Here is a 24,849-nt window from a genome sequence, read left to right as displayed (position 1 = left end):
TTTCCTCTCTTACTAGCTAGCATTGGGACCTCATCTTTTGGAGCCTCAGTTTGTAGAAAGAGGAAGTCAGACTAGATGATATCTAAGATTTCTTTTAGCTTTAACAATTTTCCGATTGCTTTTGAAAAAGATAGTGAAAATTCATTTATTTGCAGAACATTTGTCAAGCTCCTGCTGTGTGCCTGGCACTGTCTTAGGCCCTGTGGATACAAAGATGAAAACAATAGTCCTTGCCTTCAAGGAACTTACATTCTATTGGGGGAGAAACAAAATAAACATAAATAAGTAAATATCGATCTACCTATCTATCTGTCTCTCTGTCTGCATATCTGTCTATCTACCTACCTATCTAGTAATTTACAGGAAGAAGAGAGCAGCAGTAGCATCAGGATAGACCTTACATTAGAGGTGGAACCTGAGTTGAAACTCGTAACAAGTGAGAAATTCCAAGAGTCAGAGATGAGGAAGGGAGTATGCAACAGGTAGGGAGGTGACCTGTGCATATCAAGTTTGAGGACTAGGAAGTAGGACAATTTGGATGGAAGCTTGGAAGGAGAGTAATGAGCAAAAATTGTGGAAAGGTAGATTGGAACATGATCATGAAAGTGTTTAAATGCTAAACAGAGGAATTAGGAGCTGCTACAGGTTTGTGAGCCTGTGTTTTAAGAATATCAGTATGTCAGCTGTGTGTAAAATAGATTGGAGATAAGAGAGACCAGAGTTAGAAGCTATTGCAGTAGTCCTGGCAAAAATCGAAGAGGGCCTGAACTAGTCTGGTGGCTGCCTGAGCAGGGACAAAGAAAAGGGAGGTTGTGGGCATTGATTCAACAAGACCTCCAAACTGATTGGACATGGAGACATGGGGGCAGGGAGGGGGACGGGGAGAGGGAAGAGTCCAGAGAGGTCTCTAAGGTTGTGGAGTCCTAATGGAAGTAAGAAAGTTAGAAAGAGGAGAGAGTTTAGGGAGAAATAGAATGAGCTTTGTTTTGACATGTCGAGTTTAGGTGCTTACAGGCCACCCAGTTGGAAGAGTCCATTACAGAGTTAATGATGTAGGACTGGAGCTCAGGAAAGACTAGGCTAGTGGTCAGTTGCATAGAGATTGTAGTCAAATCCACAGGAGCTAATGAGATACCTGAGAGAGAATTGGTCCAGGCCAGAACCATGTGATAACATCCAAACCTAGAGTCTGAGTGTGATCTGGCAAATAATATTAGAAGAGGGGGGTTCTTAGCAGGTAAGAGGAGAACAAATAGAGCAATTTGAGTACAACCCCAGAAGAAAGAATCCAGAACACTTAATTAAAACAAGACTAAATAAAAAAAAATTAATCCTCAAAGACATCAAAGAAAAAATATATCTTGATAGGTTTAAAAAATTGATCCCTTCAGCTAAAGGCATCAGAACAAACAGATGAAGCAAACCTCATTGCAGAACTCTTTAGAGCAGGATTAGCACACAGTCAGTCTGCCAGCAGACAAAGACCCCTGGGATGGATCTTCTCTAGGCCTATGGTTGCTACAGGCTAAGGAGGTGGGGCCATGACATTTTTAGCCCTTTTATATATTAATAATTTGAGGGTTTTGAAAGTTGCTGTGAATAGTAGATACGAGACTGCCATAGACTTTTACTGTGGACTGTATGATATATTTTGTCTCAGACTCTCTTCTTTGTAATTTTCACTTCAGTGATGCCAATTTTGGTTTAGACTATACAGTGGATTTGGAGAATCATGTAAACACAGTTATTATGAGCTTACTGTGCTATTTAAAGTTGATTTCTTTGATTTTGTCCTCTGGCCATTCTAATTGAACTTTTTTCTGCTTGTGATCACAATCCAGTGAGAGGCCTCCAGGCCTTTTATAAATGCTCCTAATTGAAGATGGTCATTGGTGCAAGTTAAATATGAAGGTATTAAAAACATGTGTAGTGTGCTGCCTTCTTTCCACCCCAAAATTTCCTCCTTAACTATGTCTTATGTGGTCTCTATGGGCTAAAACAACTTGAGCCTGGAGGCTGAAGGGAGGAATATTTAAATTATCTTAGAGTATGTTGATGGTTTTTAAGTAAAATAAATACTTTCAGACACATAACAAAGATAACTTACCAGGATTTATCTGTTATTAAATATTATAATTTTTTGCTGTGATTGTAATTGATGTGAAGAAATCTTCATGTTCCTTAATTGTAGCAGTATTACATTCTAGAACAGAAACATTCAAAAATTGTTGCAATACAGTCAACCATATGCTAAATTTAGAGTCCCTAAAATCAATCACGGAAGCTTAGAACCCTCTATTGCTTTGAAAATTAAAAAAAGCTAATTCTTTAGGTTAATAATCATAGCTAAGCTTTTAGCTATCATTTGCAAATGGCATTAATGTCCTTTCTGACTGAACAGACCCAGGAAGGGGAGCTGTAGGTGAAACCAGCACAGTTATCCTGGTTGAAAGATGCATTTCATAAGTGGGGTATCTGGCATGGATGAAAGGGTATCTTTCGTGGGCATGACCAGATGGGTTTCAAGCTTTCCCTTTCTTGGAAAAGTAGGGGATGAATGATAGTGGGACAGTCGTAATGCTTTTTTCTTTTTTAATATATGATATTCCTCCCTGCTAATTGCTAGTGCCTTTCTCCCCCTTGTATTCTGTATATGCTTAGGTGTACATGTTATTTCCCCTAATAGAATGTAAGATTCTTGAGGGCAAGAGCTATTTTATTTTTGTGTATGTTTTTCCAGCTTCTAGCACAGTGTCTGACACATAGCACTTAATAAGTCTTGTTGATTGCTTACTGCTAACAAATCAATGTCAGATCAGACCTGCAGGTTAAAAGTCCTGACCTTGGAATGGCTCACCTTAGAACCCTTTGCTGTCGAAAAGGTCTTTTTGCTATTTTAGTCATTAATTGCCCTTAGACAGGGTCTGTGATGGACTCATCCTCTACTAAATTCTACTCTAAAGTAATGTTATATAAACTGGAACATATTACATATAGTAGAACATAGTATTAAGTAGAGGTGCTGTTATAATACCTGCTTCTATCTTCCTGCAGTGATGGCAAGCTGAAGTAAATAAATATTTGCAAATATCTATTTAGCATGCATACACACACACACACACACACACACACACACACACACACACACATATATATATATATAATATTTACATCTTTAAAATTCCTGGATTTTATAGGACTCAATTTTAATACTTTGTAAGAGCTATTATGGTATAGTAGAAAACATGCTGGATTTGTTTGTGGCAAAATAGAACCTGGGTTCAAATTTGATTCTGCCTACTGAGTGACCTTGGGAAATCATCTCTCTGGACCTCAGTTTCATTATTCATAAAATAAGGGGGTCGGACTATATGACCTCTAAACTTCCCGTATGAATCGGATTCAGTGAATTCAACCATAAGCATTTATCAAGGGCCCACTCTGTGGGAAGACACATTATTTTTATCTTTGTCATCTAATAAATAGCTCTCATCTCAAGGAATTTACTATCTTTAAGGGGTGGTGGTTACAGTTTTAAAAACTAGTGTATACTAGCTAATTTGAGAAAGGAAGGAGTGCTACTGGGGGAGGGAGAGATGGGATGGACTTGAGGAGTGCTTATGAAAAACTTCTTGTAGGAAGTAGCAAATGATATGAACCTTGAAAGAATCAATGGCTTTCTAAGAATCAGTGGTGACTTTGCTTGCACCGGGCATTGAGGACCTGTACAAAAACACTGGGGTGAGAGATGGAATATATGTTCAGGGAAAGGCAAGAGGGCAAATTTGGCTGCAGTATAAAATGTTTGAAGGAGAGTAAAATAAAATAAATCTAAAAAGGCAGGCTAGAAGGACATTAAATGAGGGGGGCAAACGGCAGGGCTTGTATTTTATCTTAATGACAATAGGGAGCCACTGAGGGTGCTTGAACAGGGAGTGACAGATCACTTGCATGCATATAGGTTAATTTTTTTTAAACTTTCTTGCACACATGTGTGCTCTTTGAATGTGAAAACAGTTTTAGGAGGAAATTTCCCAAGATAGAATTAATTATTATTTTAATCTTAGTAATTGGTTCTATGTATATTTTTACATTTTACGTGTAAGACAGTAGAATCAAATTCAGGTTATTAATAATCTTCATTTGCGGTAATGGAATTTCAGTTATTTTTGGCAATTTGTGAAGGATATTTGATATCTAAATTTTCATGAAAGGAAACAGAACCATCAATGGGTGGTTAGATTTTGTGTTTAATATCAGACAACAAGTACAGGTGTAAAATCCTACGCTTGTATTTTCATGGTTCTGGTGTTCAAATAATTAGAAAATTTTTTTTAAAAAGAAAGGAAGTCCTTTTTGAGCTATAGGGAACTACATGACAGAATTTCTAGAATATTGAAAATTTATATAATGCATGAGACTTTTAAATACTATGTTTGGCTCTCTGTCCACTCTATACAATCTGATATGAGCAAATATAACTAAAGGATACATAATTAATTGTGAAATTATATTGACTTATCAAACAACATTTTGGTAAGCGTTAAGATAAAGATAAATGAAGTTTGAGTGATTTGCAATGTCATGAGAATGCTGCCCCGTATTATTCTGTTATACTATGGTATCTAAATACTCTAACTATGCTTTAATTACATATAGATAATATACTACCTAGGCTAATATGGTCTGGCTGAGAAGTAGCACAATGTTGACAGTAAACCAAAACTACAGAAAACACAGCCTTGACTTTTGATGGTGATGGTGTCCTGGATGGAAAAAAAAGAATATTTCTAAACTTTAATTATGACTAAAGGCGAAGATGTTGATAACTGAGAGAATCAGAGTTATGTTATTAATCATTTGGCCTCCTCTACCACCACAGGATAGCTTGTCTTTTCTAATCTCTGCTGCATTTTAATATAATGCAAAACTCTTCACTCATAGGGCCAAACATATTAGAATCTAATTTTTGTGTATGAAGTTAGACGTATGGTGCAGTGACAAATCTGCTGAATCTGGAATCAGAGGACCTGGGTTCAAATTCTGACTCTGCCACTTGTTTATTTCCTTTATGACATTGGGCAAGTCACTTAACCCTGTCCCGGCCTCAGTTTCCTCAGCTGTAAAATGAAGGGGGTTGGACTAGATGGCTTCTGAGGCCCCTTTTAGCTCTTGAGCAATGAGCCTGTATGACTGAGCAGTTGGAAATGGACACTTCTTTCTGTAGGTCAGAAAGTTGGCACACACTTTGAAAAGGTCTTGATTAAACTATCTTACCCCTGGCCATTTATAAACTATCACTTAACTGGAAACAGGGATGCACTTAACTCACTAATATTTGAGTTGCCTGTGTGAAGTGATTTGTTGTGGCCTCTAACTGCTTCTTCTCTTCCTTCCTTTTTGTCACCCTGCAGTGTTCTGTGCCAAGGTCTTTGTGGCTAGGCTGCTCCAACCTGGTAGAGAGCATGTGCGCACTGAGATGCCTGCAGAGCATGCCCAGTGTCAGATGTCTCCAGGTGCCTTTCTTCTTTCTTGTTGTAAATGTGTTATGCGTATGCTGTGAACATTTGTTAAACTCTTGAGTAGTCTGTTTAATCAAATTGTTAAGTCTGCTAAATGTTTTGTGTAACCTTCTGCTCTGAAATAGGCCCAGGAAACACACTTAGTAATGAATTAGGGCTGAGAGGGCCTCTCTGAGTAGCTTCTTCTTTGGCTGGGGATCCCTCCCTTTTGTGTTCTTTCTCCCTTGAAGTTGTGGTTCTAATAGTAAACAGTTATGCATGTTGCCCGTCACATTTTGCCTTATCATTTCTTTTGGTCGTTAATATTTTTAGTTTGGCTAATTTTTGAAGGGTTCTTATGATAATACATTGTGATAGATGCTGAGACCTTAGATGGCCACTTTCTCAACTTAAAAGTGTAACTTAGAAGCAAGGAAACCAACCCGTCCTCCCCACCCCACCTCCCAAAATTAAGAGTATGTAACCCCAGCCAGTGGCAATCAACCATGTGCTACTGTAAAGTTCTCAGCTTCATGCTGGTCCCCAGCAGTTTGAGCCAGTAGGTCCTACACTGTGACTCTCAGGGTCCACAAGAATTCCTGGTAAGGAATTCTAAGATGCTGTTCACTTCTCCTCCCTTCTCCTTCCCTCCCTAAAGAGTCATGTGGCAAATTTAATAAGAGTCAGTTTAGTTGCCCAGCTCTTCAGGGAGCCAGATTCTATCTAAATCAGAGAGTTTAATTCGGGAAGCCTTATTTAGGGAAAGCATGTGTAGAAGCCTTATTTGAGTGGTAATATTAAGATATCCTCATTTGTATACTCCTGAAAAGAGATATGAAAGTTACTACAACGCTGCCCATGCGGCCTTCCTTCATGCTGGCAGCACGAATAAGGAAGTTACCCTTATCGATGATGAGAGTGGCTTCACTAGTATAATGAGGTCATCACCCTCTAGTAATAGTCTTACGAACTATAAATGAAACTAGGGAAGGAGGAAGGAGGAGAATAGCTTCCCCTTCCATTTGGGGTCATGGGTTTTTTGTTTTCTTTTGCACGGCTGACTAGAAATGCTTTCAGATTAGTTAGTATCAATATGGTCATTTATTCAAATGTACTGTATTTGGAAACCACACTGGAACTTGGCTGTAACATTATTTGTCATAGAGTAGATTTCAATATAAGGTTGCCTTGGACCCTAGACAAGATGGGCATTTGGTAATGAAGTCCCATTAAGGCCTAGTTAATGAGTGTGCGGGGCGGGTGTCATTTGTAAGACGCAGGGCACACACAGATGTTCCAGCGAGGCTCCAGTGTACCCTGGATATTTATTTATCTTTGAAAAGGTGTTTCTGAGCTTATTGATATGTGTTTTTTAATACCGGTCCTTTTCTAAATGCTATCTAGTGCATGCCTTCGGTTTGCTTGATAATGAATGAAGATATTTGTATTATAGTAATAGTGTTTATCTCTATTGCTGTTTATCTGAAAATTGTTAACTTGAATGTTATACAATTGCTGATTCCATTGACCCATTAACCAAGAAGGGGTTGCACTTATAAAGAATTATTAGAAGTGCAACTTCATGTTTCATTGTATCCAATTAAAACCAAGTGACCAGTTGCAAACACTCCTCAGCCAAGCTGGAGCAGTAAGAGAACACTGCTGCTTTATTTTCATAATGGGGATTGATGTGAAAATTCTCCGAAGTGGAATGGGTGGAAGGGCAAAGGGGCAATCCACATTTGTTACCGAGTTCTTAATTGACTCCTTTCCATACAAGATAAGTTTTTACATTAGAAAAATGGGGCTTTGCCCTGAGCAGTTATCCCAGGAATGGGGAAATACATTCTTTAGAAGTAGGTAAGGAGTTTGTTTGCATATGGTTTTGTTTTCCCTGGTTTGGACTTGGGGTGCATTCTCTACTGTAAAATGAACTATTTATTTAGCTGGACAGAATGAGCAAATCTGCTATTGTGATGTTCTGGAAGTTTTCAGGCATCCATCGCTACTTAATGCCCCACCTGCTCATGGGAGTGGCCAAGGGAACACTGTCTGGGATATAATGACATGAACTAAAAGGTTTTCCCTCATGGTTCTAGTGAGTTTTATTCCATGCAAGGTCAATCACTGACTCCCCCTGCCCCCAACAACTTTCTTAAGTGCAGTGATTTGGGGTGTCTCTGTCAGTCAGCCAATGAGTAAGCATTTATTAAGTACCCACTGTATGCCAGGCACTGTGTTAAGTGCTGGTGATACAAAGAAAGGCCAAAAGGAAAAAAAAAGAGACAAATCCCAAACAAACAAACCTTTGCTCCCAAAGAGCTCATAGTCTAATGGGAGAGACAACATGAAAACAACTATGTACCAACAAGATACACACATACATACATACATGATAAATTGGAGCTAATCAGAAGGAAGGCAACTAACTTCTTATTAACTGATTTGTTGACTGACTGATATCCAAGAATGATGCTTTCCCTTTTTGGGGGGGGGGGTGTGGAGTTAGGTGGGTGGGTGGGTGGAATTTTGGAAGCCTATTCTTTAAAGGCATTCTAATAACTGGAAGTGGAATATAATAAGCGGAATAATAAAAGGAAAAACAGTATAAGATTGGACTTAACGAATGTGGAAAGAAATGAAGAGGGCCAAGGAGAAAGATAGGAGGAACATTGAGAAAAGTATACCCAAAGTCTTGGAAGGCCAGACCAGAGTATGGGTCATGGTGACCTCCCAGATGGTCCCTTTTTCCTGTATTGTTCAGATAAGGAAGCTCTAGGACATGGGTGGGGAACCTGTGTAGGTCCTTGGGTGTGGCCTGTTGACTGAGTACAAGTTTTACAGAACATATCCTTTTATTAAGGGGATTTTTTTTCTATGAAGTTTGGATTCAGTCAAAGGGCTGCACTTGAGAACCTAGAGGGCCGCAAGTGGCCCTGAGGCCACAGGTTCCCCACCCCTGCTGTAGGACTTCTGACTTCAGATGGCTCATGTTCAAATTCTTAAGTAAATAGGACTCTGAAAATAGTCTTTAAAATTCGATGGGCAAGGATCACTGAATTGAGCAGTAAAAGCTGGAGGCCAACAGTGCTATAGGTCTTGTGGATTTGCTAAGCTAGAGCCATTAAGAAACATATAGCCTTCATTTCATTTAGGTAAATGAAGAGAGCAAAATAGAAGCAAAAATAAATGTGAACCTCAGTAATATGTTGAACAAACTGAACTCAAATATGAATTTTTAAAAAACTGAACTTTGAGTGGTTAAAAATACCTAGTGATCCAATTTGGACTAGTATCAAACCTATGTATTTTCATCTAATGAACAGGAACATTAGAATAGCTAACAATTATAAAGTATTTGAAGGTTTGAAAAATGCTTTTCATGTATTACATTTGAGCCTTGGCAAATGGCAGAGTTGGGATTCAAACCTAGGTCTTCAGACTGAATCCAGCAAACTGTCCCCACTACTCCATATTAGCTCCTTTTTTCAGGCCAAATTCTGGCCAGTGACTATTTTGACATTATGATTTAGTAGGTTTAGAAGCTATATAGACTTGAATTCCGTGTTTAAATTAGTTCACTGAGCGTGGTTTCATCCCTGGTGTTGTTTTTAAAACACCTTTTGTTCACTTAAACACTTAATGCTCTCTCTCATCTCTTGACTCCAGCAGTCAAGGCCTATCTTCCTGCCCACTGTTGCAAGTGCACTTTCGTCCATTGCCTCTTTCCTTTCACTTCTTGGTTTCTCTTTCATCTCCTTCTAATCATCTTCAGCACCTGTGAGGCATTCTCTCTCAGTGTACTTAGGCCTGTCATATCCATACCTTCTTCACCAGGCTCCTAGCCAAGGTCCTCCCACTAAACTCTTAATGGCTGTCACATGCAGAAGATGTCAGTGCCTTTCTTTTATCCTCAGACATTGATTTGAAGATTCTTTGTATCTCAGATGTTACTATGTTGAATAGTTTCTGTCTCATCCACAAGATGAGGGAGCACTTTAGCTGCAGAGTAAGTGCATGCCTGGATTTAGAGAATTCAAGTCCAAGAATGTAAACCCCTTGATAAGAACAGATTGCCTTTTCACTCCTAGTGGATGAAAGTGAAATGTGGCACATAAATGGTGAGGGCCTCTGAAAGTTAAATGAGGAACAAAGAGAGTCAATGCACCTTTAAAAGAGGCTTTCTATGTGGTTTGGCTATGATTTGGGGTTCACATAGCATCTTTTCTCTGAGCAGAGGGATGGCTCATTGATCTAACCTTTTGAAGCAGTGAAAGAGCCAGTTTTTGTATTTAGAACAAGGCCTGAAGATTTTTGTTTATTCTGAGGAGATGAAAGTCAGCCTCCAACATGGGAATGTTTTAAAGTTAAAAATGCCTATATTGAATATTTATAGAACGCAGTTCCCCAACTGCTACTAAAGTTTCTTTTTTTTTTTTTTTCTGATGCCTAACTGTGGCATAGAGGTGACCCTGGCCTCACAAAAGCCTTTGCCAGCAGAGCACAAACTTGGGCAGATCTGACTGAGCCAGAAAAGCTCTGATTAAGAGCAAAATGCTAAGTCATGTGTCCACCTGAGGACCATCTTATTTACATATGGAAAGGCCCATCAATTGAAGATTGGCCACTAGTAGATGTTTGGTGGGAGGGCAGGAAGGGAGTTTTGCATCTCAGCTCATCATAGAAGAGTTGTTCTGCACTGGTCGAAGGGCATTATTGTATAGCTTAATTTTATAGTCACACAATTTAGATTTTTCACAGGAGTTAAAAGTAGAGAAGATAAAGGCAGCACAGTATGGAAGAGAAGACAGAAAGGGAGGAAGAATGAGAGAAATATAGAGGCTTAAGAGTTGGAAGGGATATTTGGATGTCTTTTAGACCAATCTCCCATTCAGTGCAGGAATATTCCCTTCTGTAATATCCTTGATAGTTAGTCATCGAACCTCTGTTTGCATACTTTAAGTGATAGAGAGCTTGCTACTTTACAAGGCATCCTATTCATTTTGAACAGTCCTAATTATCAATGGGGCAACTAGGTGATGTGGTAGTTAGAGTTTGGAGCCTGGAGTCAGGAAGTCTCACCTTTGTGAGTTCAAATCCAGCCTCAGACTCTTACTAGCTGTGTGACCCTGGGCAAATCACTTAACCCTGTTTGCCTCAGTTTCTTCATTTGTAAAATTTCCTTCTTGGAGAAGTAAATGACAAACCACTCCAATATCTTTGCCAAGAAAACCCAAAATGGGGTCACAGAGAGTCAGACATGACTGAAAATGACTCAACAAAAAAATTGTCAGTGTCTTTTAAGGTTTACAAACAATTTTTTTAAGTAATCTTGTGAGGTGTGTTGTGGTAGGCCAATATGTTTTGGAGTGGTTTGGACACCCTTGGCCCTCAGTAGAGTTGAAGGGCCAGGATTTAATTTTTTATATAAAGCAGCCTCGACTCAAGGAATCTTGTTATAATTACAATCCTTGCTTTAGAAACAATCCACAGGGGATGAATAGTCAGTAGTTATATTCTTCACAGAATTTTAGAGTTGGCTGTACCCTCAGAGGTCATCTAGTTCGATCCACACCAGAACAAGAATTCCCTCTCTATCACACCAAACAAGGGGTCATATACTACCTCCCAAAGCAGCTCATTCCTCTTGTGGGTAGCTCTGATCTTCCTTTCATCAAGCCTAGATTTGCTGTATTACAACTACCACATGTTGCTCACAATTCTGCTTTCTGGGGCCAAGTGGAACAAGACTAACCCTTCTCTGCCACATGAGGATCCTTTAAATACTTGAAGCCGGCTGTTACATACCCCCTATGTCTTTTCCTAACTAAACATTCCTAGTTTCTTTGGATGATACTAATATGGTAAAGTTTCCTCACATGTATCATATCATTTGATCCTCTTAACAACACTGTAAGGCATCTGTACCCTCCATTTTATAAGAGAGAAATAATGTGTTTTGCCCTGGGTCCTACAGCTACCAGATGTATTCCATGAAGGACTGAACATATAAGCATCTGAGCCTGTAAATTCATTGTTTATGGCACAATACTTAGGCCAAGAGCATATTTCCATGGCTAAAGATAACACCAAACTTAGCAAGCTCATCAAGAGCTTTCTCCATTAGTCATGAAGGGGATAGGTAGAGAATGTGAAGTGATCAGCAGAAATCTAGCCCTACTGGGGGAGGAAAGGCATCTCTTAGTTATTACCTGACATGAGGCAGCATCTCTCCTATACACTGGATCTATTTTACTAGGTCCATCTGGTGGGTCAGTACTTTAAAGGCAGTAGACAAGAGTAGAAAGAATGTTTGTCAGTAGATCTGGATGTAAATCCTGGCTCTGACACTTATTAGTCATTGGATCTTGGGTTTAACCTCTCTGAGTGCCAGTTTCTTCAAGCTGCCTCAAAGGCTGTTGGGAGGAAAGCACAATGTAACCTTTAAAGCTTTATATAAATCCAAGTCAATGTTATTGTTACCCCTTCCCCTAGTGCAGATCATTACTCATCCAAACCTTGTCTATCAGGTTTTTTCTGTAAGACCTCCAAAGCAAATCTGTCCAATATGCTGGAGGCTCCTCTTCCCAGTCTTTTAATAATGCACTTTAAACATAATGTTTATGATATAGAAAAGCAAAACCAAACTACCATGAAGATAATTGCAACTTAGACACCAACATCCATTGCAGAGGATGAAGATGTAGAAAATACCATCAAGAATTTGATGAGGGCCTTCAAACTAACTAGTATTCTATCTTGGTATTCTGCATCTTCAAACTGAAGGTAGGCATAGGGGAAAACAACAAAAAATCCACTGGAAAATATGATTTGGAATTCAGAAATAAAAGGGGCCAAAGGCTTGTGGACTAGTCAGATGCCTCATGCATGAAGCTGACTACATCAGTACATTATGTATTAGTTAAGCTTTCCCAACTATTCTGTGAACTCTTCTTCTAACTGAACAATGCCAGTTTGGGAAGGTAGCCCACACAATTCAACTAAAAAGTATAATTCGAACAGGATCCAGTTGCTAGGATATGGTTAGAATTTTCACGGGAGTTCCCTCTGTGTGCCATAAAAACATACTTGACCTTCTTACACTGAAGAGTATTTCATTCTGGAAAAGCTTCCTAGGTATGAGTTAAAAAATGCTGCCACATTACTGTAGCAGTTCATGAAAAAGCATACACCAACTCAAGTTACAGTATTGACCGTCACTCACAAAAACTGCCTTTCCTATAGATCCAAGTCCTAGCTATCCAATTCATTCAACAGAGGCACAAGCAATGATGGAATAGTGTGTATGGGGAACAATTAGTAGGCCCATTTGACTAGAACTTGGAGTGGGTGAAGGGAGTTTATGAGACTGGATAGCAAGGTGGGAACAAGGTTATGGAGGGCTTTCAGTGCCAGGCTGAGGATTTTTTACTTTATTCAAGAGGCATTAGGGAGTCACTGAAATTTAAAACAAAACAAAACATTTTAGTGATGCCTTTTATCTTTATTTTATTTATTTTTTAAAAGATTGAATCTCTTTCTCTCTCCCCCTCCCCCTCTCCCTCTCCCTCTCTCTCTCTCCTCCCCCTCCACCAGACTTGGTCTCACGCTGATCTGCATACCAGCTCAGTTTTTTTCGGACCTGAGCTGGTTCACCCCTCTTTAGGCAATCTACCTTGCCCCCTTCTCACCATATTCATGTCTAACTAAGTCAAGTGATCCAAGCCACCTGGTCTGCTTAGCCCACCGCTGCTCTGACTCCTGGGGTAGCACGCAGTACTGGCACACATAGCACACCCCAGCCATTTGTTTTTACTCTTTCCTTTTCTGCATGAATATTCCATAATCCCACCCCTCCTCCACTTACATTTAAACCTAGGAACTCTTCTGACTCTTCCTCATCTACATCAAGTCCTTCCATTGGACTTAGCTTGACCTAGAATGCATCTTTCAAACCCTTCTCTTGCTGACCACATTTTCTCTATTCGTTCGAACCTTACTTAAATTTAACATAGTCTTATGTCAACCTGCTCCCCCCAAACCTGCACCCACTTTTGGTACCTTACCTTATGCTGCTTCCTAGGATTAAACCTCTCAAGTCCAATAAGCATTCTACCTGTCCTCCTTTCAAGATCTCCTCAGAATCCACTTTCTACACAAAACCTTGGACAATTAGGTACTGGTAGTATTGTTCACCCTTCCCAGCTTCCTTTGCTTCCAGTGACTTGGCAAAGTCTCATATCCCATACATATCTGTTAGAGATACCATACTGTATCTTTGCTAATGCTTCCTGTTCTAGACATTTAAGTTTTAGAAGCACAGGGAACCACGATTATTTGCTTTGTTGCTTTTCTCCCCAGTGCACAACATAGCATCATACATGCGTGAGCGCTTATAGTACAAAGAATAGAGTGATCATGAGGGTTAGCATTGTAAAAAGGTTTGAAATGCAGTTTAGTCATCTGTACACCATGTGAAATAAATTCTTTAGAAGACCCAGTTATGCTCTGGGTATATATTTTGATTCTGTACCTTATTTCTAATATTGTTCCTCTCATGGAAAGCGGTATTGATTTGTTTTCCTAAGGAGGATGTGTGAGGAGAAAAAACTTAGCTGTAGCTATATTCTAAGAATTCCAAGTTAAAAGCACATGGGATCTCAAGTATGAGAAGGAATAACTCCTATAGGGCTCATGGGCACCTAGCTGCTTCCCATACTGCCCTCTACTGAAGGACTGGGAATATTTCAGATAATTGTTTCCTCATTTTAAGACCCAGGTCTCTGAGCCTTGATCCAAAGCTCTTAGGATTTCCGGCTGCTTTCTTTACTCCACCACTTGTCCTTTCACTTTCCCTTCCCCTTTTCTAGTGCATTTTGGATTCAGAAAGAGACAGAACACATGGAAAGCCAGAGTCAAACTTTTTCATCTCTTTTTTTTCCCCCTCTGGCTTCTTGGCTGTACAGCTAGAACAAACTTCCCAGAAAGCCTTGATATGTGTGACAAGGGACCACTTGCAATAAGTCAGTCAATCAGCAAGCATTTCTTGGGCACCTACTATGTGCACACAATGTGTTGGACTGTGGGAATACAAGTACAAAGAATAAAGCTACCCAATTTGCCAGGAACTAGGGGAAAAAGGCATCTACCTGGCACGAGACAGCATCTATCCTATACGCTGCATCTATTTCACTGGGGGAGACAAGGACAAAAAGATTACAAAATAAATGCAAAATTCTGTCTTATTTCATCTTCCTTAGGTTCTTTCAACAATTCTGCCTCCATCATATGAGAGATTCTGTTTTTATTTACCTGTTTCATATGTATAATGTAATGATTTTAGACCTAAAATATATGCACATGGTCATAGGGAAAGTTTTCCTTGTGAATGGTTACTTGGCATAAATGAATGATTTCATTGCACTAATTATTTGAATATTGGTATTCTGTGTATGTAGTATAAGGTAACTGTCAATCTACCAACAAGCATTTATTAAGCATTTGCTATGTGCCAGGTAGTGTGCTAGGAAATGAAAGTACGATGACTCTTTAGGTAGAATATATTGTTTCCCAGTCTTCTTTAAGAATGGAGATTTACTACAGGATTAGCATTATTATTATTTTTTAACTTAAGAGACTTTGCTGACGTAAGGTATCAATATTTCAACTGACAAATATAATCTCCCAACTTATTAAAAGCTTTGTTCCAAAAGTTTGAGTCAGTCATGTGGATATATTTTCCTATAGAAACAGTGTCATATATGGTGATGATTTTTCCAGATATTCCCATAAATGCCTATTTATTCCTGATTGTAACAGAAATACAGTCCCTAAAGTACTATTTCAGGTATAGACACACCTCAATATTATTTTCCCCCCACAGAAACAGGATGTTAGGCCAGCTATCATTACCAGAAGAGTTAATTCCATCGGAGCAATGTTATTATAAATGCATCGTCAGCCTAAATAAGTTAAAGTAGCATTTTGGACTTAATGGTGTGGTCTAACTATTGTATTAACCAAAAAAAGACTTTAGGTAGGTTATCCTTATGAGAGTTAAGATTGTATTCCTAGCCACCATTTATAACATTGTTTCTGGAGGGAATGTATTCTGAAGTCCTCCTTGTTGGTTGGGAATAAATTGAATTGGGATCCCAGAAACATCTGTCTCCATAGCGCCCATCCCTTGTTCTCCCAACCTAGAGTGCCTAATAACTAGTTAACTTTTTATCTCCTTAAGAGAAAGCAACTTTTTGGAAGTCATTATACAAGTGATCTGAATTGGGGAACAAAGAACAGTTGATACCTGGTGGATAAGAAGGGGACATTAGTTTCTTCCCAGGTAATTTCCCTTGGGCAGTTCATGCTTAATAAATGACAGATAGAATGGCAACTACAGTTGGATACAGAAAATTTTAGGATTGTTTTTAGAAACTTTTCCCACCTTAGCCCTAAAGATCTGCCAAATATATTTATAGATGGCCACTAGTGTTCACATGAACAAACCAAAGAGTAGAAATACTAAGATATACCCTCCATCCACCCCTCTGTTTTCTCCGCCACCCCCCACCCCTCACCAAGCATTACTGGGAATGAAGAGAAATACTCTGCTTAGGTTTTTTTGTGTCATGTGACTAGCACCTTTGGACCAGTTTTCTCTTACAGCTTCTAAAACTTATTCAGATAATAGACTCTTCTTGCTTCTTGGGCTTCTATAAGTAATTCTTGTATTTACTGTGAAAGAGTACAGAGAACATTGGATTTTGGAAGTCAGGATACTTGGGTTGCTTGTGTCATTAACTTATTGTGTGACCATAGCCAAGTCACTGAACCATATGGGGTCTGCTTCCTCATCTGTAAAATGAGGGGATTTTACTGCTTGCCCCTTAAGATTGTAGGAACATAGCTTTAGATGTAGAAGAGAATTTAGAAGCTGTCCATTGATTGGTCCCCTTGCTCTTCCTCCAGCCCTTTCATTTCACAAATTATATAACCAAGGCTCAGAGATGTCTAAGTGACTTGCTCCAAGTTAACTCAAGCAATTGATGGCAGAGGCAGGATTTTATCTTAGGTGGTCAGATTCCAAATATATTGCTCTTTCCAAATTCCCCTTTTGTTTCCTGTTGTCCTAGGAGTGTTAAACACTGGTATTATGTGCACACCCTACTTTCTGCTTCTTCAGTAGTAGTATCTTTCACAAACACTGGTATCTACCCCTATTTTAGCACCTTATTTACCATTAGAATAATAACAATATCTTTTATTTCAGTTCCTACAGATTACCTCAGTACTCTTTCCCTTGATGATTCCTGCCATCCACTTCCATATCTTAATTATCTCTACTCAGATGACTCAAATCTATGTTTCTAGCCCTGCTGGACAACTCCATCTGAATCTTGTGAGCACCTCAAACTCAACATCCAAGATGGCTTTTATCATCTTTTGCCCCTAGCCTCTTCTTCCTTCTCTTCCTTTCTCTTTTGAGAGTATCACAATCCTCGCAAACATACTTGTTTCTTCTCACCCCTTCCTCTAGCTACTCTAGAAGTAACTACACTAGCTCTCATCACCATATGTCTAGACTATTATAAGAGCTTCCTAATTGTTCTCTTTCCTGTCTGTCTTTGCCTTCTTCAGTTCATCTTTCACGTAATTACCAAGAGAATCTGGCTAAGGCATAATTCTGTTCATAGCATTTCCTTGCTTAAAAGCTTTCAGGGTCTCCTCTAGTGCCTCAAGGATAAAATCTAAACTCCTTCCTCAAATACTTAAGACATTCCACAGTATGGCTCAACCTGCCTTTCTAGCCTCATTTAATATAACATCTCTTCATTAACTTTACATTTCAGCCAAACTGGATTACTGATTTTTCTGTGATGTGACATAATATCTCCCACCATTTTGCCTCCACAGAATCTTGGCATGCTGCTTCTCCCCAAAATTACTTACCCTCTTTCAAGTCTCAGTTCAGACATGACTTTCTTTGTAAAGTCTTCCCCTGATCCCCCTGATTTTCATCCCTTCCCTCATTCCCATAGAATACTTTGATCTCTCCTAAATTCACTGCTTTGTGTTTTATTCGTTTATGTACTTGTTCTGTCTGCGGACAATAAGATACTTGAGAGTAGGACCTGACTATATTATTTTTTCCCTTGTATTTCCAATGCTTTGCTTTTATGGTGAGAGTTTATTGAATGTTTTTTTTTTAATTGAATTGACTCAAGTCAGTAGGCTTTTGATATGGCCAGACTCTATTTCCTTTCCTATTTTAAAGAAACCAGGTGAATTCACACCATGGCTTCTGGTAGAGTTTTTGGGGTATGGCTCTTCTCATACGTTTCCATTGGCCCCATAGCATTCAGACAATAAGCATAGCTATGAACTTGGCCATGCCTTTTCAACCCATCCTCTAAACACAGACCTTTAAACTTGTAGCTTTGATTACAAATTGGGAGCTAGGGAACTAATTCTTTTTACATAATAAAGCTTTTGGGGTTAGGAATTTTCGGCTTGAAATGCATCAATCTGTTACATGGTGTCACCTGCTGGTGAAATATGATAATGGGTTTGTGCCCATTAAACGCTATCGGTATATTTAAAAAAAGGAAAAGGGAAAGTAGTAATATACCAGGAGCTGCAGTGGAGGCATCAAGAATCACCCATCATCCTAGAAGTTCTTGGGGTTTTGGAGATAGTGAGGTGGCCGGCCGGTAATGGAAAGGAAATCCTGCAGTTAGGGAAGTGCTGCAAAGGAAAAGTGGCAACTAAAATTCTATAGGAAACATAATACTGTGGTATTGTACCAGCATGCCATGGGGCTGTTTACAATCTTAACTCTTTCCTTAACAAAAAGTCTTTTGAGAAATTAAAAAAAGAAAAAGGGGGACACATTCCTATTTTGGTAGTTTGAAGTCACTGGAAAAATTGCATTCATTATTGAATTTAGCTTTGTCACCGGAATGGATCCATTAATAATCACAATAACATGTTATATTGGTTAATATATATCAGCAACAAGAACAATAAGTGATGTTTATATAGTGCTCGAGGTTTGCAAAGTACATACATCACTCCATTTATACTAGAAAATGAAAGCCAGCACTTATATATGGAAGATTAAGCTAGTATAGATAATTTAAGTGTATTACTTCTGCTGCTACTGCAATACCCTTGGTTTTAACCATTCTTAATGTGCCCATCCTAATGAGTTGTTTTACCAGTGCTTGATAATGTCCTGATGTTCTTTCCTAGATTCCCTCTATATTAGTGGTCCTTATTTGCAAGTCAGTTGGCCAGTCTAAATGACAGATTTTTACTAAGTTAAGTGGCCCGTATGTGAATTCAATAAGACACCATCACCTCACCAGCACTACATTTTATTTATCTGAGCTAACTAGCCACAAAATATGTTGTGTTCACTCTTTTGCTAAATGGTTCCCCTAACTGATAGAGAAACGTGGGTCATCTTGGAAATGCCGTTCTTCAGGATGCTATCCTTGCCAAGAAAGTAGCTGCTGGTACTCATGCGACTTTTGGATGTTGGGAAACTTGTCTTGAGAAGAAGCCTAGTACCAGTACCAAAATAAAAGTGTTCACTTCTTATCTTATTAGAAAATTTGAGCAGCATAGGGTTGGGGTTTTTAAAATTTTTTTATTAGAAGATACATATGAAATAACAAGGTAAGATTCTAGATATAGGAGTCCTATAGGAAGGGATCTCCAACAAAACAAAGGCTATCTTGTTGTCACTGTAATTCTGCTTGGTTAAATATGTCCCACTGATGGATGTTTAGAAGTCACCAAATAAATTTCTTATATTAATTTCTATGATGTAAATAGTATTTTGACAGAAATTTAGAGGCATCCAAGTTTTGCCCCAAAGCACTGCAGTCCAAAGCAATAATAAGAGCATTTTTGTATCTAACATGCCGCCACGCAGTCCTCTTTCGAAGAGTGCCAAGCAGTGGTCTGGGAGAACAGTGGAAAAGAAGGAACAGTGACATTTTTCTTTCTTCTCTTTTTTCCAGAGACTCTTATAACTCCCATTTAGATGATTTTTACTCCAAAAAGGGGCAGAATAAATGTCCTCTAAGTATAGTGTTTGACAGTTCACAAAGTGATTCACATTCATTATTTCTTTTTATCTTCATGATAACCTTGTGAAGTAGGCCGGGTAGGTCATACTACCTGTTTTTCGGAGCTGAGAGACCAGACAGGAAAAGATAATTAAATGTCGGTGTCCAAAGTTCTGTGACCCGGAGCCAGTAAAAATGGAAGGTAGAGCCAGGATTAGAACCTGGCTGCCGAATCCTTGCCAAGGGCTCTATCAATGAACAGTTCAGCCCATTCACATAATAACTTCATATATTAAATCTTCTATTGGAAAGTAGTAGGGAAATAGAAGGGTTTCAATTTCAACTTCTTTCAGTTTAGTTTTTCCTTTCATATCTTCTGGTAGATATGCAGAGAAAGCAATTGAGAGGGGTAAGTTATTTCAAAGTAGGTTATTTATTTCAATAAAACTTGCCCTTCCCAAAAGTTATAGTGACCCAAGCTGGACCTCTCCCTCTTCACTGAGGGAGTTTCCTAATTCCTTGGGGGTTTCACTGTGTTTGCTTATGTAATTTGGAAGCTGGACGTTTGCCTCCTTGTGTCTTTGAGTATTAAAAATCATGAATACTCCAAACTGGCTGGTATAAGGGAACTGTACCCATCTTGTTTCCCTTCTCCCACTGTATTTCAAGCTGATAAAGTCAGTTTGTGCAGAGAGGTGAGAAAGTAACTTACTATATTTTCCAGGACCATTTCCTCTTTTCCTCCTGACACAACTAAAATAAGAGAGCTGGGTGTGTATTGTGGCCTGATATTTTTCCAGAAAGCAATTCTGTAGGGAGGAGCATAGAGATTTCCTCTTTGCAAACCTGCTAGGAAGGCTTGATAAAATAAGCCAAAGAGGTGTGAATGGTACCTAAATATTTCTCTATAAAATAGAATTTAATTAAGTACAGTTGAGATTTCTTTAATTCTTAATTACTAAGCCTTCAGAGATAAATGGAGTTGGAAGGATATAGAAATAAATAATGTACAGCCCTCCTGGGGAGTGAGAATTAGGACAGAACTTTTTCCTTTTCCTTTATTCACTGAGGAGTGAGTTGGCCTCTCCCTGCCTGCCTTTTCCAGAAATACCCCTCAAGAATTCTTTAAGTTCCTTGTCCCATAGCCTATGAAACTATTTTTTTTTTTTTGCCAGAAGAGTAACTTCCAAATGTGGCTCTAATCCTGCCATGCTGTTTGTCAGAAATCCGTGTCAGAGAAAATGATACTGTCATTGATATTCAGTCAGGATTTTTGTGATATCTAGGTTGAGTGAATTAAAAAAATTAAGCACTTAATATATCCAAAGCATTTGGCTAAGTACTGAGAATACAAAGGGAGACAATCCTTGTCCTCAAGAAACTTACATTCTAATAAGGGGAAACGATAGACAGAGAGTGGTGGTGACCAGGAAGGGCAAAGGACATTTTGGTTAGAACAGGAGTTCTTAACCTGGGACCCATGTATAGATATCTAGGGGGCTGTGATCTCAGATGAGAGAAAACTTACATCTTTATTATCACTAACCTTTGGTTTCCTTTGTAATCCTATGTGTTTCATTTTCTGCATTTAAAAACATTCTGAAACAAAAATATGTTTAAGAACTCCTTATCTAGAAAGTTGTGAGACCATAAGTGGGGCCATAGGGAGTAGATTAAGTCTTTCCTGGAGCTTTGCCCAGGTTATTTTGATTAAAGTTAGAACTGGAAAGGAGTAATAAGAGGGGAATAAGGGTATTTAAGACCCTGGCAAGACAGAAGGTAACTGACAAGCAAAAGTAAATATTGGGTGTTTTGAAGGAACCAAATGGAAAATACCATTTGGGGGAAAAACCAAAGATGTCCATAACATAGACAGGAATTTAACATGAACGTAAAAGAAAGGAAATTGAGTGTTGGGATACTGTCACCACAGATCCATCAAGATAGGATAATGCCGTATGTTAATTTCTAAGCATTGGCATCTAAGTTAGGTGCCAGGGCCCACTGAGTAATGCTCTTTAATAGGATCATAGACTTAGACCTAAATCTTGGAGGCCATTCAGTCTAGTTCCTTCATTTTGTAGATGAGGAAACAGGTCCAGAGCAGTTGGAACTTGCTCAGTTTTAACAGAGTAAAGATTCAAATACACAGAGCTTTCACTTTAGTTTAAATCATGTAGGCCCACAGAATTAAGGCCTTTTAGAGCTGAAAGGGCATCATTTCCTCTTGTAAATTGAGATTACATATAATACTAATGGGTAGGTAGGTGGTACAGTGGCTAAAGTGTTTGCTGGGCCTGGAGTCAGAAAGATCCCAGTTCAGAATCGGGCCTCAGAAGCTTACTAGCTGTGTGAGCTCAACTGTAAAGTGGAGGTAGTAACAGAAGCACCTATTTCGAAGAGTTGTAACAATTGAATGAGATATTTGTAAAAAAGTGTTTAGCACAGTGCCTGCCACATAGTCCCACCCTCTTCCTTCTTAGAAGTACCATTTGCCTGCTCCTTCACTAAACTTAGAATTTTGGCCAGTATCGGATTTTTAGGAAGAATAATATAATCCTGTATAAGCTTCAGTTAATGAGTTGCTATTGAGCAGAAAGAGTTTTCCAGTCCTTAAATATTGTAGATAGGATTCTAGCATTTCACAGAACATAGGATGGGATCTGTGATGTCAAACTCAAGCAAAAATGGAGGCTACTTTAAACTTTACATAATCTGCAGGCTGCACACTGACCCAGAAAACCAAATAGTAACATTATCTATGTTCCATTGTATTTTATTTGGTTTTAGTTCACTCAATCAGTAAATATTTATTGAGCACCTACTGTGCTAAGCATGGGGCTACAAAAAGAGGCAAAAGACAATGCTTTTTCACAATCATGTGGGAGACAACATGCAAACAAATATATACAAAGCAGACTATGTACAGCATAAATAGGAAATCATTAGGAGAGGAAAGACATTAGAATTAAGAGAGGTTGGGAAAGGCTTCCTGTACAAGACAGGATTTTAGTTGGGACTTAAAGGAAGCCAGGGAAGGCTGTAGGCAGAGATGAGGAGTGAGAACGTTCTAGGTATGGGCACAACCAGAGAAAATGCCAGAGCAGAGAAATGGATTGTTTTGTTCATGGAACAGCAAAGAGACAAATGTCATTGGATCAAAGAGTACATGGTGGAGGAGGTAGGTATGAGAAAACTGGAAAGGTAGGAGGGTACTAGGTTTTGAAGGGCTTTGATTGCCGTACAGAGCATTTCTTATTTGATCCCTAGAGGTGATAGGGAGCCACTGGAGTTTTTTGAGTAGGGAGGTGACATGGTCAAACACAATTTAGGAAAATCTCTTTTAGTGCCTGAATGGAGGATAGATTGACGGGAGTGGGGAGAGACTTGAGGTAGATAGATTCATCAGCAGGCTTGCAATAGTCCAGGTATGAGACAGAGGATCTGCACCAGTGTCAGAAGGGAGTATATTCAAGAGATGTTGCAAAGGTGAAATCTACAAGCCTTGGCAACAGATTGAATATGGTGATGGGGTGTGAATTAATGAAAGATGACCCCTGGAGTATAAGTTTGAGGGGCTGGGAAGAGGTGATACCTTCCACCTTCATAGGAAAAGTAGGAAATGGGGAGAATTTGGAAGAAAGATAAAAAAGTTCTATTTTGGACTTGTTGAGTTTAAGATGTCTATTAGATATCTAGTTCAAGGTGTCTGAAAGGCAGTTTTAGATGGGAGATTGGAGGTCAGCACATAGTTGGGGGCAGGATAGATAAATTTGAGAATCATCAGCATAGATATAATAATTAAATAATTAATGATAATTAATTAGTGAAGTAGTACAGAGGGAAAAGAAAAGAAGGCCCTGGGCAGAACTGGGAGGGACAACACCTATGGTTAGAGAGCATGATCTGGATGAAGATCCAGCAAAGGAGACTGAGAAGGAGCTGTCACATAAGGCAGGAAGAGAACCAGGAGGCAATAGTGTCCCAAAAATCTAAAGAGAAGAGAATACCAAGAAGAGGGTGATCAGCAGTGTCAAGGGCTGCACAGAGGTCATGGAGAAGGAGGCTTGAGAAAAGGCTTTGGATTGGGCAGCTAAGAAATCATTGGGAACTTTGGAAAGAGCAGTGTCTCTGTAATGAGACTGAGAGGAAAGAAATGAAAAGCACCCTTTGTTGAAATGGCCCTTGGAAGCTGGTTTGGCACCTTTGGATTAGATGACCTTTAGTTACTTGTAACCTCATAACCCAGCTTTCTCATCTTCCAAAGTTTATTCAGCACCCTTCTAGCCCTAATGATTTTAAGGGCCTTATCACAAGTGTACAGTATTTCTTTATAGAGCTAAGATTCTTTTGCTTGTAAAAAGAATAGAAAGATGACTTTTTTGCCCCAAGGAAAGCTAGATTGTTATTGGTTGGCACCGATTGAGCCAGTTTATCATTATCTGTACCAATAAGGGTTTGAGCCCATTTTCCTTCCCCTCTCCCCCAGTGCTTATTAGACAACACAAAAGAACAGTCTCTACCCTCTGGTAATACGTATTCTGAGGAAACAAGGCTGACCAAAAAAGGGGCTCCAAAATGTGCTGTCATTTCCAATTATTGGGGACAGATCAAAAGTCACAGACAATATGTAATAATAGTTCATTATTCATGCCTTGAGATTTATAACTTGCTATCCTATTTAATCCTCATAACAATCCTGTGAGATAGGTGCTATTGTTATGCTCATTTTACAGATGAAGGAATTAGGGCTAAGAATTTAAATGACTTTCCCAGGCTCATACACCCAGTAAGAGTTTGAGGTAGGAATCAGATTCAGGAAGGCCTACCCACTGAGTCATCTAGCTGCTGCCTATAAAAGTCTGAGCAGCCGTGAGGACTCCTCTCAGAAATAGAGGCATTCATTTATGATTAAGAAAAGCCTCCTTCCTTTCACCAATCTACTGTCAACCGAGCATGCTCAGCCTTGAAAAGCGCTGCACTGAAGTGTGTGCTTGTTTGGGTGATAGAACTACTAATCCGGGAATGATGAAAAAGATGAGCATGCCTCCCAAACTTTTGCCCACCCCTCCTCCAACCCCAAGCTGGATGGCATGTTAGCCGCAAACTGAATATGCAATGGCAAATTGGCTGTCTTTATGTTTTGGGGGAAAGTGTGTAGAAATGCTTGTTGACTTTAGTTGTGTTTTTTTTTTTCTCAAATTAATGATTCGGTAGATATGAGTAGCTGTCTAGAATTGAAAAATTCAGTATAATCAAAATAACCTTTTTTT

At 39.1% G+C, this 24,849-nt stretch overlaps 1 protein-coding gene across 3 annotated transcripts in view; it reads left to right on the top strand.

The window, feature by feature from the left end:
* FBXW11 (F-box and WD repeat domain containing 11) overlaps positions 1-24,849 on the top strand; it is a 90,428-nt gene that overhangs the window by 29,750 nt on the left and 35,829 nt on the right. The window lies entirely within an intron of this gene.

The sequence above is a fragment of the Trichosurus vulpecula genome, chromosome 3, assembly GCF_011100635.1.
Source record: "Trichosurus vulpecula isolate mTriVul1 chromosome 3, mTriVul1.pri, whole genome shotgun sequence".
Lineage (NCBI taxonomy): Eukaryota > Metazoa > Chordata > Mammalia > Diprotodontia > Phalangeridae > Trichosurus > Trichosurus vulpecula.
This window is presented reverse-complemented; position numbering and strand designations above follow the sequence as displayed.